The sequence below is a fragment of the Sciurus carolinensis genome, chromosome 2 (genome assembly GCF_902686445.1).
Source record: "Sciurus carolinensis chromosome 2, mSciCar1.2, whole genome shotgun sequence".
NCBI classification, from domain to species: Eukaryota; Metazoa; Chordata; class Mammalia; order Rodentia; family Sciuridae; genus Sciurus; species Sciurus carolinensis.
Genome location: NC_062214.1, coordinates 136107892 through 136127352, shown reverse-complemented (window position 1 = coordinate 136127352; position 19461 = coordinate 136107892). Strand labels below are relative to the sequence as shown.

Genomic DNA, 19461 nt, shown 5'->3' with positions numbered 1-19461 from the left:
CTAGTGCGCCATCTTGGATCTCCTTGGTTTTATTTTTTGAGGAAGTACTAGGAAATTTCTGGAAGACACTGCCATTTTTAACTTAAAATGAGAATCTGGTGTTTCTGTATTTTATCATTTTCAATAAAACTTCTTAAGTGTCTTGGGAACAAAGCAAAAGCAGGGACTGGGGATGTAGCTCAGTGGTGGAGTGTTTGCGTAGCATGCATAAGACTCTGGGTTAGATTCCCAGTAATGGGGTGGGTGTGGGGGTCAAAATGCATTCACAAAATGGTATGCCTGTATCTGTCCAGGCTGCTCACTCCCCAACTCCAAGATGTGCACAATGAGAGAAGGGGCCTTACAATCGCTCTGGCAAGCTAGGTGGCCTTACTTCTTGCAAAACTTCCTTCTTGATGTCCCTTTTCCTGCTGTCTGTTTTTGGCCTTTCATCGCCAGTCTCTTGTTGGCTCTTCTTCCTCTTCCTGATTTACATGTTGGAGCTGGAGTTCCTTGGTCTTGGTTCCAGGCTCCCTTTTTGGGATCCAGACATATACTTGGATCATAGGTACTTCAAGCACATTATGGCCATGTAGCTCCTGAGGTCTTCCTCCTGCTGTCTTCCTCCTGCCTCTGTACACTTTAGATTTTACCTTTATTTATACAATAAATATTGACTGAATGCTTAATATGTGCTTAATATCCCAGCTTCAGGAAAGCCTTGTTTGATGACTTAGATTGTATCTTAGGCATATTATCAAATAAACTATATCCTTCCTGTTATAGCATTCACAACAGAAATTGTGTGATTAAAAAAATATGCTGGTTGCAGAGCTGGAGAAGTGGGGCTAGTCAGAGGGAGGACTATGTCTGTGGAAGTCCCTAGGCAGCCTTGGAGGGAAGCCGAAGGAATGGAAGATAAGTGACTAGTACAGAGAAAGTTGAAGAGCAAAATTAAAAGCACGATTTTCACACCTGGGATAAAAGCCTGGAGGCTGATTTTTAAAGTAAATGATTGCAAAAAGGGCAAATATATTTTGGTTCTGGGGATTACAACATGGTAAAAGCAAAGATGAAGAACAAGCAACTTCCTACTGCAGCCCCGGATAAGACAGAGGTCACTGGTGGCCACATTCCCACTCCGCAGGAGTTAACTTAAACAATAGTCATAACTAGTTAAGCCAGAAATTGTCACCTTCATCTTTGAGTTCTAACTTGGTATAAAGATAGAAATTAGAAAGTAGGAAAATAAGAAGACTAGCAAGGAATTGTGTGTGGGGGTATTGTTATTTTGTTTCATTTTGTTTTGTGGTACTAGGGATTGAACCCAGGGCTTTGCACATGCTAGGTAAGCACTCCATCACTGAACTGCATCCTCAGTCCTTTAAAAAAATTAAAAAAAATTTTTTTTAAAAATATAGGCTCTTGCTAAATTGCACAGGTTGGTCTCAAATTTGTAATCAGTCTGCTTCAGTCTCATGAGTTACTGGGATTGCAGGCTTCTATCACCTCACATAGCTAAGGAGTTTTTTTTTTTTTTTTTTTTTTTTTTTAGGAAAGCAAATGTCTTGGGCAGGTGCAGTGGCCCATGCCTGTAATCCCAGCAGTTTGGGAAGCCGAGGCAGGAGGATCGAGAGTTCAAAGCCAGCCTCAACAACAGTGAGGCGCTAAGCAACTCGGTGAGACCCTACCTTTAAATAAAATTAAAAAAAAAAAAAGGCTGGGGATGTGGCTCAGTGTTTGAGTGTCCCTGAGTTCAATCCTTGGTACCAAAAAAAGTACTTGGTGGGATATTCATTAAACCAACAAACTAAAATATTCATATCTGCCTTCTAGGTAGGATTTTTCCTTTATCTGGTTCAGTTCAGTTCAGTTCAGCCCAGAGTTCATTTTATGAAATTTGTCAGTGTGCTGGGCACACTGTACCAGGTAAGACTTGCTCTACCCCTGACTAGGTCTGGGAGAGAAGGGTCATTTGTGGGCTATCAGAGCAGATAGGAGGCATCCAGCTCAGAAAAGAACTCTTCCCATTCCCCAAAGAGATCATTTTGTCACTTATTTCATAACAGGCTGCCCTTGACTTTCATACTTTTATTACTTTTCATACTTTCATACTTTTATTACTTCCACAGAATGTGCAGTTTTCATTTATAAATTGATGCTCTGAAACAATCCTTTATGAACAGAATTTAACTCTCTTACCCAGCTTAACCAAGTTTATACCCTGGTACTTTGCATTCAACCACATAATCTTTCCTTCTTTTAAACATGGTTTCCTCATTCCCAACTCTGCTTCTACACGTTCCACCCCCAGAAATCTTCTCCCTTAGGCAATTCAACTCACTGAATTTTAGATCAGCAGTTTTCATCAGGAGTGATTCTGCTCCCAGGGAATATTTGGCAATATCTAGAGGTATCCCTCCCAGCCCCTATGCTGGGGATTGAACCCAGGGCCTTGTACATGCCAGGCAAGTGTTCTAACACTGAGCTACATCCCAGCCCCTAAAGGCATTTTTGATTGTTAGAACTGGTGGTAGCTAGAAGCAACTAATGGATAGAGGCCAAGAATGCCATTAAATACCTTATCGTGCACAGGACAGCCCCTACAAAAAAATTATCAGGCCCAAAAATGCCTGTAGTACCAAGGTTGAGAAACACTGCTTTATGCCAAGCTCGGATTTATCTGTTTGGATTAGAAAATATTTCCAAATTAACCATACCCATACCCATGCAAAGGCATGAAAGCATGCCTTTGCTATCATTACCAGAGTGTAGAGTGCTCTAAATTAACTTGCATGTGAGTATAAGCTCATGGAGTATGTGGATCAGATAGGATTTGAAAGTTTAACCACTGCTGGACCCTGTGGTGCATGCCTGTAATCCCAGTGGCTCAAGAGACTGAGGCAGGAGGATCACAAGTTCAAAACCAGCCTCAGCAATTTAGCAAGGCCTTAGCCAACTTGTTGAGACCCTTTTCAAAAATAAAAAATACAAAGGGCAGGAGATGTGGCTCAGCATTTAAGCACCCCTGGGTTCAATTCCCAGTTTAAAAAAAAAGTCTCACCACTTCCCTGTCAGCATTGCTTCATAAACAACTGTTACAAGTGAAAATGTTGTCTTTCCTCAACTAGGTTACAAGTAATTCCATTAAATCCTTTTCATAATATTTCCATTATAATCATCTTAAATGTGTTCCACAAACATTTATTGAGCATTTACTGTGTACCAAGCATTGGGGATACCATGATAAATAGGCATCAACCCTGTTCTTGTGACTTTTATGTGGGATAAAATTGTTTTTGGTTGTGCAAAAACACCCAATTTTCAAAAATGCCACAAAAGTAAATTCAACAGTTGATGTACATACATACTTCATTAGCATCTTCAACAAAGAAAGGTGTTCAACACTACAGAACTGAGTAAGAATACTAGCTTCAATGGCAGTTGTTAAGCACTGAAGACATGTAGGTTACACCACCATGGGCAAATATTGCCCAAGTAAAATTCTAATGTTAAATCTCAAACAGGTTCAAGGTCACTCAAGTTCAAGCACAGTTATACAAATCTTTTGGAGCCCCTTCTATTTGTGTTTGAATTATGTGAACTTTCTTCCAATTTGTGGTCTTAAACTTCTGTTTTACAAAATCCAAAAGGAAATGACAGAAGAAATCAATACCAAGATTACATTAAATAAGAGTAATGTACAAAGCTATATTTAAGATGGAGTGAGGAAGGTCCAAGCATTAAAATTGTAAAATTTGCTTGTCACTTGTTGGAACCAGTCCTACACTAGAAGTTAGGAAATACATACAATTTTATTTTTGGTTTTGGTATTGGAGACTTAACCCAGGGGTGCTTAACCACTGAGTCACATCCCTAGCCCTTTTTATTTTGAAACAGGAACTTGCTAAGTTGTTTAGAGCCTCGCTAAGTTGCTGAGTCTGGTCTTGAACTTGTGTTCCTCTTGTCTTAGCCTCACAAGTTGCTGGGATTACAGGTGTGCACCATTATTTTGGCTGTTTTCAGTTTCTTGACTTTTCTTGTGTGTTTACTATGAGCAAAACATGGTAGGTGCTATCAGATTAATTAGTTTTATTCTTGAAAACAGTGACTTTGAGAAACTGCTATTTTTCTGATGTAATTCTTACTAAAACATTCTTAGAACTCTTCATTCTTTTATTTATTCATCCAACAAATATTTATTGAGGATCTATTTTGTCCCAGGCAATGCAGGGAACATTGAGAGAAAAGGTCTATGTTTTGTCTTCCAGGAGCTTGCTGAACGATAGGCTCAACCTCCAACCAGACAGTGACGATGCAGAATTTGGAGAATTGAAGGAAGCATGAAGGAGGAGACAGTGGGGTGATTCTTGAAAGATGAGCTGGGATTCACCAGGAGGAGCAGTAGAAGGAATAATACTTCTTCTATTTAGGCACAGGGGAATGGGAAAGTGCATTCCACAGAGAGTAGTAATAGTTCAGTGTACGTGAGGAAGAGAGGTCAGAGTACAATCATGAAGAACCTGCCTTGTCCTGATGAGATATGGCCTGATAAATTGTGTAAGATTCTTGGAAGATTCTCTTCAATAGCAACAAGGAAGAATGGGTTAGGGGACAAGATAGGAAGATGAGAGAAGAGGCTAACACAGCTCATTTGTACAGTATGGGTAGATGCCTGAGGGGGACTAGCTCCCCCACCTCAATTTCTAGAGGGAGTCGAATAACTTTTATAACCTTCAGAAATGTGATAAAACTACGTGAAACTATGTGTTATGGTTTGGATCTTAAATGTCCCCCAAAATCTCATGTGTTGAAGACTTAGTCCCAATGCAACAGTACTTAGAGGTGGGACCTTTAGGAACTGACTGAGTAATAAAGGCTCCGAACTCATGAATGGATTAATCCACTTACGAATCTATAGCTTAATAGGTTTGAAGGAAGGGAGACTGTTATGAAAGTGAGCTCTTTTATTTCCTGACCAACATGAGGTAAGCAATCTCCTCTGCCACACATTGCTGTTGCCATGATCTGCCTCACCTTACTCCCCAAAGCAGTTGGCTCAACATGAACTGAAACCTCTGAAACTGTGAGTCAAAATAAACCTTTTGTCTTTTAAATTGTTAATGTCAGGTATTTTGTTTCAACAATGGAAAGCTGATAAACACACTGTGTCCCGACCCGCAGGACATCAACGCAGGACGGCAAACCTAAGAGAGAAGGAATGAAGGGACAAGAGACACAGGGAGTGACAGCAAGACAGGAATTCTGATCAAGCTGCAAATTTTTATTGTTCTCAAGGGTATTTATGCTGAGGGAATGAGGGGTATGATGAGACACAGGCTGGTTGGCTGTGTTTTTCTTTTGGGCTCCTGATAAGGTGCAAGTTCACGCCAGCGGGCCATAGGCAGAACTATCAGCCGGAAGTGGGGAGGGGGCGCGCTCCGGGAATCCATCAGCCTTCAGCTGCAGGGTGCCTGAGTCAGCTGCAGGGTGTTTGTGCAGGGGAGGCAACCGCAAAATGCTCCCTGGGCTGCTGCTTATCGTAAAGATCAGAACGTCCTCAGAATGAGAACTTCTTCTTGGTCCCTGACAACACTGTTTATATACATAGCATAATGTAGCTATGTTAGTTTTCTGTTACTCTGATCAAATACCTGAGATAATCAACTTAAAAGGAAGAAAGGTTTATGGTTTCTAGTTTTGGAGTTTTCAGTCCATGGTTGATTGGCCCCATTACTTTGAGCCTGTGGCAAGGCTCCTGCATCATGGCAGGAGTGTGTGATGGAGAAAGCTGTTCACCTCATGAAGGTCAGGAAGCAAAGAGAGACAGGAAAGGGCCAGGGTCTCAATATTTCATCCAAAGGCCCATCCTGAATAACTTCACTTCCTTTCACTAGGCCCCACCTACTAAAGGTTCCACCACCTCCCAAGAGTACCACAGGCTGGGGAACCAAGCCTTTAACATGTGGGCCTTTTTTTGAGTGTGTGTGTGGGGAGGTATTACAGATCCAGACTCTAGCAGGAACCTACAGTTCCACATGCTCTGCAAGAGCGTGGTCACTGAATATTTTCCATCAAGATAGAAAATCACAATCTAGTTTCTTGCACTCTGAACCCAACCAAAGCATTTGTTTAGTCACCTGCACCTGTGGTTTCTACAGACTCAAACCCATGGTTAACCTCAGAGATGGACTGGGAAAGAAAGGAGGGAGGTGGCAAGGACAAGGGTGTCATGCAAAGGGAAGTGATTACACATCTCCATCAGTAATGTAAGGTTAGGGTAAGGGCTTAGGGGAGAATTGAAGATAATTCCTACATTTCTGACTTGGTTATTAACTTTATTTATTTTTATACTGGGGATTGAATCCAGAGGTGCTTAACCACTGGGCCCACATCCCAGCTTTCTTAGTTCTTTTCTTTTTTTGGGCACTAGAAATTGAACTCAGGGGTACTCAACCACGAAGCCACATCTCCAGCCCTATTTTGTATTTTATTTAGAGACAGGGTCTCACTGAGTTGCTTAGTGCCTTGCTGTTGTTGAGGCACTAAGGCTGGCTTTGAACATGTGATCCTCCTGCTTCAACCTCCCGAGCCACTGGGATTACAAGGGTGTGCTCCTGCGCCCAGCCCCTTTTCAGTTTTTATTTTGAGACAGGGTCTCACTAAGTTGCTTAGGGCCTTCCTAAGTTTGTGAGGCTGGCTTCAAACTTGCAATCCTTCTGCCTCAGCCTCCCAAGCTGCTGGGATTACAGGCATGAGTTACCAGGCCCAGAGGTAATTAACTTTTTAAATTGTCTTTAGAGGCTTATGGGTTAAGGAGGTTGGCTTCATTGCTTTGTCATCTTTTTTACTGATTCCTTATAGCATGAACCAGTTTGGTAACCTGTAAGCCTCATCAGATTACTCTTCAGTTGACTTTGGGATATTTACAAAATGGACCTACTTTCAAACGATAAGTTTTGTTTCCAGTATGGAGTTGCAAGACAGCATGCCTAAGTTCTGTCTTATTCAAAATGTTCTTTCATTTGAAACTGGGAAAATATGTTGTAATTGGAAAAATCCAGTGAAAACTCAATCTTTAACTGAGTCATTGTGCTTACTATTCTAAAGAGGTTGGGCCTCTCGTGTCCTTGAAGCCTCTGGCTCATGCAGTTTCTTCTGGAATGTCTCCATATGGCCTCCTGCTTTCCATTTCGAACTTTAAGTTGAGAAGACATACACCTTTCAAGATTCAGGTCAAAAGTCACTTTTTCTACCAGGCCTTCCTGTCCCTCATCTCTCAGGCAGGAAACTCACTGCCTCTTCTGAACTCTTTTCCCTGCTGGACTGTGTTTTCTTGTAATGGAGGCCCCATATGCTTATCTTTGAATTGTCATTATCACACACCTGCAGTCACGGCATAAATTTATTTTGTTGAGTTGTAGAATGTCACTGGCTCTTTGCGGTAGCAAATCTGCGGATACTTGTCACCGCCTGCAGCAACAATTTGCGCGGGTATAGAGGATAGAGGAAACAAAGGTTTACTTGCTTTGAGAGGAGAGAGAGAGAGGCTTTGCTTAATGGAGAGAAAGAGAGATTTTGCTTAAGAGAGAGAGACTACACTTTCAGAGATCCATATCTTCCTAGTTTTGCTGCTTCTGCTTAAAGGTGCGTCCTGTATCCTGTGAACTAAGGGTGAGTCTATCATGAGGAGCTTCCTAATGATGCGCCCGCGCACTGCGAGCTGCCTATCTACAACCTAAAGATGTGTTCTCAGTTCTCCGCTCTGCGATGGATCTTCCGCCGCTGCCCCTACTCGCTGTTTCTGCTTGCTGCTTCTTCTTCTTCCTTTCTGCTAATGGCTTCTCTGCTTCTTTCTGCTAGCTGCTCCTCTTACTGTCGCACCTTACTTCTTGCCACTTTTCTCTGCCTGCTGCTGTTCCTTACTCTTACCTACTGTCCACTTATATTCCCTCCAAAAGGCAGAGGGCGGAGCCACACCAGTTGAGATCAGGTGAGGAGCCAGCTGTCCAATCATGAGCAGGCACGAGCAGGCGCACTCGAGAACACCTGTGCACGTGTACCTCCAAAGTGATCAAAACAGCTTCTGGTTGGCTGCCAGGCGCCATCTTCCGCGAGTTCTCATGGCATAGCCCCCAACAGTAGAAAATTAGAAAGAGTAGTAAATGGTGTTCCATCTGCTTGGGAAGGTTGAAACCTAGAACCTACCAAGAGGAGGCTAGATGACGGTGCCCAGACTAGGGGCAGAATGTCCTGGCACCTGGCACCAGCAATAGGTGAAGGAAAACAGGATGGGCTGAGGTTCAGGGCTAGGGTTACTGCCCCTGGACAGCCTGGAGGAATAGAGAAAAGAGGCACCAAGAAAGGGCTAGGCATAGATTTTTGGGAAAGTGAAATGGGATACTGGGATGGTTTGGGAGGGGACTTTGGGGCCAGAGATAAGGTATTACCCAGAATGTGAGAAAAAAAAAAAAAAAATGAAGCAATAAACAAAATTGTTGGCACAGACTGCTGCTGTTACTGCAATTTGGAAAAGCAGAAAATCATTAGCTACCATTAAATTTTCTAAAAATTACTTTTTAGTTGTCAATGGACCTTTATTTTATTTTTCAAAATATCTTTTAGTTGTAGATGGACACAATACCTTTATTTTATTTATTTTTATGTGGTGCTGAGGATTGAACCCAGTGCCTCACACATGCTAGGCAAGCGCTCTACTACTGAGCCAACCCCAGCCCAACTTCCATTAAATTTAAGAAGAAGTAAAACTTACACTGGGTTTGGAAGAGCATGGTTTGGACATTTAAGGTGAGAAGAAAGTCCAGCCATCCATGTGGTGGCAAGTGTGCAGTGTTAATGAATGAAGAGGTCATTTGTGAACAAGGGTTCACCAACAGACATGGGGACTACTGTAACCAGGAGGACAGTCTTATGGAGATCCTCAGAAGTATGACAAAGGAGTTAAAGCCAAATGCAGAAGAAAACAGGGGTCCCTGTGCTTTCTGAGCACAAGAGCAGTAAGGACAGCCATATGTTAGGGAGATGATGTGAGCAGTTGACAGAAACCTGCAGATCTTAGAACCTGCAATTGCCAGAAGCCTTGGATAATCCAGTTGGAGCATAGGTGAGGTGGGAGAGGCCTGCGTCCTGGTTACCAAATTGGAGTGTGTGATCTGGAGATACTTGAAACCACCAGATTCACTTTCCCATCTTTCTGGAATGTTGAATTCCCTTGGGAGATTTTTTTTTTTAGGAACTATAGTTATATTTGGAGTAGAGTACAAATTGAGAATGAGATTTCAAACAAGTGTGTTTGTTCTTCTGGCTGGCCTCAGCCCCCAACCTCAAAGGAGCCTCGCTTCCTTGCCTCTTGGACTGGGGTACCTCAGTGGTAATGGGTAGGAGGACCAGATGAGCTAATCTCTTTGGGAGATATGGCAAAGTTAAAGAGACTCAAGACCTAGGCTGGGGTTGTGACTCAGTGGTAGAGCACTTGCCTAGCATGTGTGAGGCACTGGTTCAATCCTCAGCACCACATATAAGTAAATGAATAAATAAAGGTCTATCAACATATAATGCATGTTAGACAAGCACTCTACCACTGAGCTACATCCCAAGCCCATTTAAATTTTGTTTTATTTTGAGACAGGTTTTGCTAAGTTTCCAGGCTGACCTCAAACCTGTGATCCTCCTATCTTGGCCTCCTGAGTAGCTGGGATTATAGGTGTGGGCCATTGACTCTTTGTCATACATATGCTGCAAATATTATAAAGGATAAATTATATTTGCTAGCTAAACCAGATTATTTTAATGAATATTCTCTGGCTTATCTTCCTTTTCTGTAATCTCCTTTCATTTTCCACATTATATAGTATAACCATATTTAATGTATTTTTCAAATATTTAAACTTGAAAGAATTAAAAAGATATTAGGTTATACTTTATTTTTTATTTATTTGTTTTTTAATTGACACATAAATTATATTATTTGTGGTGTGTAAAATGATGTTTTCATATATGTATACATCACTTTGGGATGGTTAGATCAAGCTAGTTAACATAGCAATTTTGGTAGTGGTGCTGGGGATTGATTCCAGGGACTCATGATAGGCAAGTGCTATATCACTGAGTTACACCCCCAGCCCCATATTTATAATTGTTTTTTTGTGGTGAGAATACTTAAAATTGATTTATTTTTTATTTTTTATTTTTTTTATTGCAAACAAATGGGATACATGTTGTTTCTCTGTTTGTACATGGCGTAAAGGCATACCATTGTGTAATCATAAATTTACATAGGGTAATGTTGGTTGATTCATTCTGTTATTTTTTCCCTTCCCCCCACCCCTCCCACCCCTCTTTTCCCTCTAAACAGTTCTTCCTTCCTCCACTCTTGCCCCCCTCCCTAACCCTAACTCTAACCCTAACACTAACCCCTCCCACCCCCCATTATGTGTCATCATCCACTTATTAGCGATATCATAAAAATATGGGACGCTTCACGAATTTGCGTGTCATCCTTGCGCAGGGGCCATGCTAATCTTCTCTGTATCGTTACAATTTTAGTATATGTACTGCCGAAGCGAGCGAGCACTTAAAATTTATTTTCTGAACACTTTTCAAAGTTAAAAAATTTTAATTAATTTTATTTTACTCCACCTCCTGTTATTATTATTTTTTAAATTTATTTTTATGTGGTGCTGAGGATCGAACCCAGCACCCCCAGTGCCTCACATGTGCTGGGCGAGCACTCTACCACTGAGCCACAACACCAACCCCACCCTTTTCAAGTTTATAATATACATTAACTACAGCTAACATATGTATATTAAGTCATACTTTCTTTTTATGTGTGTGGTATTGGGGATTTAACCAGGGCCTTGCACATACTAGGTGAGCACTGAGCTACATCCTTAGCACTTTTTTGAAATTTTACTTTGAGACAGTCTTTTTTAAAAATATATATTTTTAGTTGTAGATAGAGAACAATACCTTTGCTTTATTTATTTATTTTTATGCTGAGGATCGAACCCAGTGCCTCACATGTGTTGGGAAGGGCTGTACCACAACCCCAGCCCCATTGAGATACAGTATTGCTTAGTTGCCTAAGCTGACCTCAAATTTGTGATCCTCCTGTCTGAGACTGCTGAGTAACTGGGCTTACGGGTGTGTACCCCTGCACCCAGCTTCTTAAATCGTACTTTCTATTCAAAGTTTAAAACACTGACAATCCTCCCAAATTAAAAAATTATCAAGAACCATATATTCCAAAAGTGGTTGACTTAGAAAATTGTAAACTGCATTTCAGTATTGCTATATGGCATTTCTTTTTTAGTGGATAAGCAAAAAATGAAGACTTTCTCAGACTCTGTCTTGAATAAATATTTTAAATTATTAAAGGCTTTAGGAATGTATCCTTTGCATAAAACACAAAAGTCCAGTATCCTAAATCAAATTTTATTTTATTTTACACGATACCTTTATTTAATTAAATTAATTAATTTATTTTTATGTTGTGCTGAGGATTGAACCCAGTGTCTCACATGTGCTGGGCAAGCACTCTACCACTGAGCCACAACAACCCCAGCTCCAAATTTTATTTTTTTATAAAAGGCATTTCTTGTGAATCTTGAAGATTTTCTTCTTTCTCTCTCTCTTTTGTTGTTGAAGGTTTAGAGAATGCTCGCTTTATTTATTTATTTATTGGCTTATTTGGCTTATCTAAAGATTTTTGAGACATCTTCAAAATGTGTTGACACTGGTTGAATTTAAATATTAGCAGCCAGTTTGCACAAAGATTTATTTTGGGATGATATCAAAGATACTAATTCCATGAACTTCTTAGGACAATGACAGATAATCTGGCTTTTGTTGTATATATAATTTATAAAATTAGAATGAGTTAGAGTGATATCAGATAATCCATCTTTTGTTGTACATATAATTTATAAAATTATACTGAGATAACATATAATGGGATATAATGATATAGGGTAGCTGCTCCTGAGTTTGAGGCCTGTATAATAAACAATCCAGATGGAATTGAAATTTAGTACTAGGTAACTCAGCCTTTTGGTATCAGTAACAGAAAACACTAATTTGCTTTAATGAGCAGATGTGCAATTTAAACAATTAGTTGGAAACTACCTTTACCTTAAATTTGGGGTAAGTGCTTACAAACCTTACATAGATTTAATTATGTCCAGATCAAAAAGTGCAATCTAAAACCTATTTTATATAATTTTTAGAGTCATAGAAGGGTAGTTATTTTATTTTGCCTGATGATTATTTTGTAGAACTCTGTCTCATAGGTGAATTATCAATCAGTTGAAATATCTTCCTAAAACAGCCATCTCCAACATACAGATTTTATTTATTTATTTATTTATTTGGTACTGGGGACTGAACCCAGGGATGCTTTACCGCTGAGCTACATCCCCTGCCCTTTTTATTTTTTATTTTGAGACAGGGTCTTGCCAAGTTGCTGAGGCTGTAGCAGGTCATGGCTCTTGTCCTTTTTTTGATTTTTTATAATAACCCCTGGCGTTACGAGCATAGTATACAGAATAATTTACCTTAAAACTTGTTATGAGCCAGGTACGGTAGCACAGGAGGATTTTTAATCCTCCTGCATCGGTTTCCTGAGTCACTGGGATTATGGGCATGTGCTACTGAACTAGGCTCGGGTTTTAGATTTTAATTTAGCACACTAAATCTGATAGTTATTTGTCAAAATGCTTCATTTTCATAACAAGTTTTTTTTGGGGGGAGGGTACCAGGAATTAAATTCAACCACTGAGTCACACCCCCAAACCTATTTTGTATTTTATTTAGAGACAGGGTCTCACTGAGTTGCTTAGCACCTCACCATTGTTGAGGCTAGCTTTGAACTCAAGATCCTCCTGCCTCAGCCTCCCCAGTTGCTGGGATTACAGGCGTGTGCTACCATACTTATTTGCACTTATATGACCTGCTACTTATTTGCAACATAAAGAGGTTAAATGTGGCCTCTTCCTCTTTCCCTCGGCTCCGGTAACGGTGGACGGTGCAGCTATGGCCAAGATTAAGGCTCGGGACCTTCGCGGCAAGAAGAAAGAAGAACTGCTGAAACAGCTGAACGACCTGAAAGTAGAGCTGTCCCAACTCCGCGTTGCCAAAGTGACAGGCGGTGCGGCGTCTAAGCTCTCTAAGATCCGAGTTGTCCGCAAATCCATCGCCCGTGTTCTTACTGTCATTAACCAGACTCAGAAAACCTCAGGAAATTCTACAAGGGCAAGAAGTACAAACCCCTGGACGTACGGCCCAAGAAGACACGAGCTAGGCGCCGCTGGCTCAACAAGCACGAGGAGAACCTAAAGACAAAGAAGCGGCAGCGGAAAGAGCGGCTGTACCCTCTGCGCAAGTACGTGGTCAAAGCCTGAGTGTAATGGCACAAGAAAACAAGAAAACTGGGGTGGGGTGGGGTGGGGGGGGTGTTAAACGTGAAATCACTACTGTATTTTATGCTTGGAAATTCGAATGAGTCAGAGGAAGCAGGAGCTGTTCTGTGAAGCTTGTTTACATGGGCCCTCTTGTTTAAATTCATTTGCTGAAGAGACAGGCAGGTTTGAGATCAATGGCATCTGAACAGGCACATTTGGACCTAACTTTTGGGTCTACCTTCCTGTAAACAGCAAAATCCCCCTTCCCAGCCAAACTCGGCTCCCCACCCTCCTCTTCTTGCAGGAGCCTCACTGCCTCAGCCTCCTCAACTTCAGCTTCCTTAGCCCTCTCTGCTTCCTTAGCCTTTTCACCTTTTACCCTTTTTAGAATCATTGGAGTCTCCTGCTTCTTTGTGTGCATCCTCAGCTCTGACTGCTCAAGCCACAGGCTTCTCAGCCTCTTTCCGTTCTCATCTGTGTTCATCTTCTGGATTTTTCTCTCTTGGACCCCTCTTTGGGGTGTATGGGTATTTGGATAAGGTCTTTTTATTGATTTCTGATGGGAAGAGGACAAGATCCTGTTGCTTTTTAAACCCACAGACATGTGGAACTGCACATGCTGGGGGTATGTCTTTTACAATGAGGAATAAGTTTTCATATCCCTGAAGACTTGAGGTCAGAATGGGGACTGATGGTGCTCATAGGAAAGTCCTTGTATGTTGAGAAAATGCCTTTTACTTCCAATGGCTGTTTGTCAAAAACCACAGGAAGGATTGGCCTTTAGACTACATGTCAGCCAACACTGGGGTTCTGGATTTACCAGTACATCCTCAACCACTCCTTGGTATTACTCAGAAATCACTATGAATAACCTGGTACATAACAAAACAAGAATACAGATGCTTCTCAATTTGCCATTGAGTTTTGTTCTGATTAACCCATCAAAAGTTGAAAACATTGTTAAATAAAAATTGCATTTGATACACTTAACCTACTGTACATCATAGCTTAACCTAACAGATCTTAAATGTACTCAAAACACATGTCACATAGTTGGGTAAAATCATCCAGTGCAAAGCTTATTTTATAGCCACATGAATAGCTCATGTATATCTATACAGATGGGCATGTTGTATAAATAATGGATGCAAAACCACAAAATACCATATCCAAAAGTTGCTGGTGGGCTGGGTATATAGCTCAGTGGTAGAGTACTTGCCTAGCATGCACAAGACCTTGAGTTGAATTCCTAGAACTTAAAAAAAATAAGAAAAACAAAACAAAAGAAGCCTCAAATTGCTGGCAACAAAGTACACTATAGCACACTGGTTGTTTACCCTCCTGATCATGTGGCCAAACGGGACAGGTAGCTTGCCATCACTGTCCAGCCATATGAGAAAGCATGGAAGAATGGCATATTGCTAGCCAGGGAAAATATCAAAATTCAAAATTTGAAGTATGGTAATCTACTGAATGCACATTACTTATCATTGTAAACTAAAATAATCCTAAACTGAAACATCATAAGTTGGGACTGTCTGTATTAGAAATCAGGTCTCAGGGCCTACCATATAGCAGAAATTTGATATATTCCTTGACTTAAATGACTTGCCATGTTAGCCATATTCAATGTATTTACCTTTATAAATAACATTCTGAAGGAAACTTCAAATTTGATTTTGCCATATTTTGAGGCACATGCATTTACAGAACTCTGTTCTTATTCTACAGTGGGAGTCTATTTGATGAAAATAGGTATATCAAAAATGTTGATAGCAGTTCTATTATGAGTGCTTATTCTCTTTTTTGTGCCTGTCAGTACTTACTCTAATAAAAAGTTGAACAAGTTTCACCAAGCATTTACTGTATTTTGAGACATTGTGCAATGTATTTTGAGGGTTTTCTTTAGTTTATAGTTATATTTACTATCCTTGCTTGATCTTTTTCTCCTTATACCAAGCCACCAGATTAGCATTCTTTTTGCCCAGCTCTCACCCTTCTAGTCTCGTTTCTGACCCCAGGGTCCCTCTGCTTTTCACCTTCTTTACCTTACACAGTTCCTTCATTGCTCCTAGAACAACTCTGTCAGTCAGTACCCTGCCCATCCCCTGTAGGGGCTCAGGCCTAGAATCCAAAGGATACTGTGACTGCCAGTCTAGGAATCTCATGAAAACTGAGCAGGCAGGAGAAATCCCATATTTTGGTCCACCATAGCCTCAATGGCTGGCTCTGTGTTACCTGTGCTACCACTCCTACAGCACCTGGCAAAGGTCAGCACTCGATGTAGTTTTAAACTTAATTATACCTTTTCATGGGCCATGTGGGTACATTTCTTTTCAGATCACATAGACTCTGAGGACAGAGGTCGTGTCGCATTGTTCTTTCTGTGGCTTGGCACTGGCACAATCACCATATTTTGGGAATATGGTAAGGGGTAGTAAATGACTGGGTTAGTGTAACTATTGGGTCATTTTAATTGAAAAGAATTTAAGTGAAAGCTTTCAGGAGACAAATATAGTTTTAAAAAAATGTGTCATTCTCATCTTATAAACTAAAAGTGCAGTATGAAAGTTGTTTTTGAACTGACAGTACAAAGTTGATCTATGGTTAACAAACAGGAATAGCCAGTGGTAGGAGGTAAGCCAAGTCTGGGTAACAACAGCCAGCTTGTTAACTAGATAAGAACGAGGTTGTGTGGATAATATAAAATGGCAGACCCTAAGAAAGAAGGAAACCTGAGATACATAGAAGAATGTCTTGATCAGTTAGAAATAGAAATAAGAGGAAAAGTGGCAGGGGGAGAGAAGGGAATTAAAACTAGCATAAGGTTTCTGTCTGAAAATTGAGATATTTTCTGCCACTAATAGAAATGAGAAAAGTGGGAATAAAAGTGATTTTTGTGGTGCAAGATTAGTTTAGTTTTCTCTCTCTCTCTCTCCCTAACTACCAGGTATTGAACCTAGGGTTGCTTAACCACTGAGCCACATCCCCAGCCCTTTTTATTTTTATTTTTTTTATATTGAAATACAGTCTCACTAGGTTGCTTACAGCCTCATTAAGTTGCTGAGGCTGGATTTGAACCTGTGATCCTCCTGCCTCAGCCTCCCTAGTGGCTAGAATTAGGTGGGGGGTAGGTAGGTGATCACACACAGCTGATCTTGATTATTTCAACTCCAGTGTCCGTACTTATTAAGTTGGGGTTGTAATTGCTCTTTATGAGGAAATGAGATGATGAAAACACTGTAAAATGGGAAGAACTAGGCCTGTGTTTAAAGATAACCTTTATCATTATTTTAAATATATTTAATATATTCAGCCAGCAGTCAGAATAAATGCCTGAGTGATATTTGGGATTCAAAGGGAAGAATGAACCAACTGAGAAGCAGGCATGAATGGAGAGGCAGAGGGACCAACAGATCTTTAGGAATGGGGAAGAAAATAGGTTTTATCAAAGGAATCAAAGGAACAGTGAGAACTCAGAGAAAGTTGGATAGTACAGTGTGGCAGAAACCAAGACTGGTAGAATTTTTGGAAGATGAAAACTCTTGGTGTCAAATGCTATAGAGAGGTTGAGTAAGAAGAACAATTCTTATTTTTTGTGACAGGGTCTCACTGTGTTGCCCAGGATGGCCTGGAACTCCTGGGCTTAAGCCATCCTCTTGCTTCAGCCTCCATGGTAACTGGGACTACAGGTGTGTCCCATCAAACACAACTTCGAGGAATGACTAAAACTTCCTGGAGGACTGGGGATGTGACTCAGTGTTAGAACACTTTCCTAGCATGTGTCAGGCTCTGAGTTTGATCCCCAGCACCACAAAAACAACAACAAAAACAACTTCATTGAATTTGGCTTGAAAGACATTTTGGTAAATTTGAGTAAAAGGTCTCAGTGCAGGGTAGAGATGGCACCCAGAGTTTATGTATTTTGGAGGGGTGGTTGGGGCTGTGTCAAGGTACCTGGAAAGAGGAGTATCTGCAGGTATCACCACAGCTGTAAGAACTTAACAGCAAGAGGACAATAGCTTGGTAATTTTTTTTCTATTCTAATTTCAAAAAGGATACAAGTCAGCAAATGGGATAGGGAAGAGGGTGCAGGAATAAGTTTAAGAGGGGCAGAAGATTGAGAATGTTTGGAGGGTGCAGGAAGTGGGGTTGGAGGGAGGGGAGACTTTTTAGGATCTGTAACAGAAGGTGACATCTAATGTCTAAGTGCAAGGAGTAGTCTTAAAGATTAGAGATAACTCTTTCAAGGCTAGGAGGAAACGCAAGATGCTAAGCATAGGGTCCTGATATTTGTGAGTGAGGGAAGGCTCATAAAGACACTTTGAAGGCTGGAGTTGTGGCTCAGTGGTAGAGTGCTTGCCTAGCAAGTGTGAGGCACTGGGTTCTCAGCACCATGTAAAATAAAGGTCCATTGACAAATATATATATATTTTATTTATTTATTTATTTATTTATTTATTTATTTATTTTTTTAAGACTCTTTGGAGGGTCTCAGAGCATTGGTCCAGGAGAAGATAGGCAGAACAGGAGGGTTTGAGAAGCTCTGAAACTATTGTGGAACAAAGTGCTAGATACTATTTGTTTCTTGAGGTATAAAAAGCATACAAAATTGACAAATACTAGTGTTTGTTGTATTCAAATAAGAACTATTTGTGTTCATGCAAATGCAAAATATATAGTAAGCAGGTACTTAATATGATGGTTGAGTTGTTATATTTATTAGATGTCAGTTAGGTACTGATCTAATTTATGAATACAGCTATGTAGCTCTGTGTGTGTGTTTCTTTTAAAGGTATGACAGTTTGCACTGTTTTTTTCCACATCCAACTCAGAACTAATTGTGCCAGTAGCTTTTACCCAAGGCTCCACTTTTCAAAAGTCAGAGCATTGGGCTGACATGCTTTCCTATGCCCTTTTCCTCTCTGGGCAGAAGCCTGGAGGTTGGGTGGTCTGCATGGACCTTAAGTTGCTTCCGAAACCTGCATCACCCACTAACTCAGGGCTGAACTTTGCTGAGGCACAAATTACTTCTTATTAACAAACTGAGAAACCAAGTGAAGGTCCTGGCTTTCTAACTGAACTGCAATCAGTGGTTGCCTGAGCCCTGGACAACAGACATTAGGCTTTCATACAGGTGTGCCACACACCTGAACTTGGAATGTTACCCTCTCCTTTTCAACCCCATTTATTCTTTCACTCCAACTTACCTTCAAAACTCAGTTCAAGCACCATTTCCCAGAAATCTTTTACAATCCCAATCTGATGTTCTGTAGGCTATTCAGACAAAGAAAACACCCTTACCACCCTTTATTGTAGTCAGTTAATTTGCCTCTCTTCCCTAGTGGACTGGGTACTTTATGAAGGCAGATCTCAGTCTCTCTGCCTTGTTATTCCTAACATCTAGTTCATAAACAGCACCTGATATTTCTCAGTGAATAAAGTGTTATCAAACATGAAAGTTTTAAAGTTTAAGCAGTTGGCTATTGAACCTAGAAACCCTCAACGTTTAAACAGCAGTTCATTTATTGTGTCAGTTTGTATGCGAAGAGTGCATGGCATTCCTGATGGAGAGTGGAATGTCCCCGGTCCATTTGGCAGTAAGAAAATCTGGATATTTAGGAGTGTATCTCTACACTCCTAAATGAGATGTCATCAAACATATACTGATTTCAAACTGCCTCTCAGTTGCATGTTTTTCTCAGTCTTGATCCACACTGTCCGCCCCAATAGCTGCCAAGAGGTGGTCAGAAAAATATTTATGGTGAACTGTTGTTTTTAGGTTAGGTAGTGCATGGGTATGTTGGTCTACGGGCGTGTGTCTTCATGCCGTGCAAGAGTGGAGGAAGAGAAAGGAGGTGATATATGCATCACTTCTACAGTGATGCCTTTCCAGACCTCCTTGACATTGATCTCTTATTCTCTCTGATCTCCTTGTTCTTCTCCTTTGCACAGATCTCTGCTTTGCTTGCATTCCTGTGATTGCCTGTCTTCCTTGCTAGAACTACATTATATATTGCACAAGGTAAGGAACCGAATGCGTTCACTTTCAGTCCTATAA

The 19461-nt window shown here is 40.7% G+C and overlaps 1 non-coding gene and 1 pseudogene across 1 annotated transcript; one reads left to right on the top strand and one right to left on the bottom strand.

Moving 5' to 3' along the window:
• Positions 1 to 10462: 10462 nt before the first annotated feature.
• On the bottom strand, positions 10463 to 10573 carry LOC124978330 (U6 spliceosomal RNA). The gene has a single exon (XR_007107367.1). It is a non-coding gene; the product is annotated as a U6 spliceosomal RNA (small nuclear RNA).
• Positions 10574 to 13021: 2448 nt separating this feature from the next.
• Positions 13022 to 13400, top strand: LOC124977910 (60S ribosomal protein L35-like; annotated as a pseudogene).
• The last annotated feature ends 6061 nt before the right edge of the window (positions 13401 to 19461 follow it).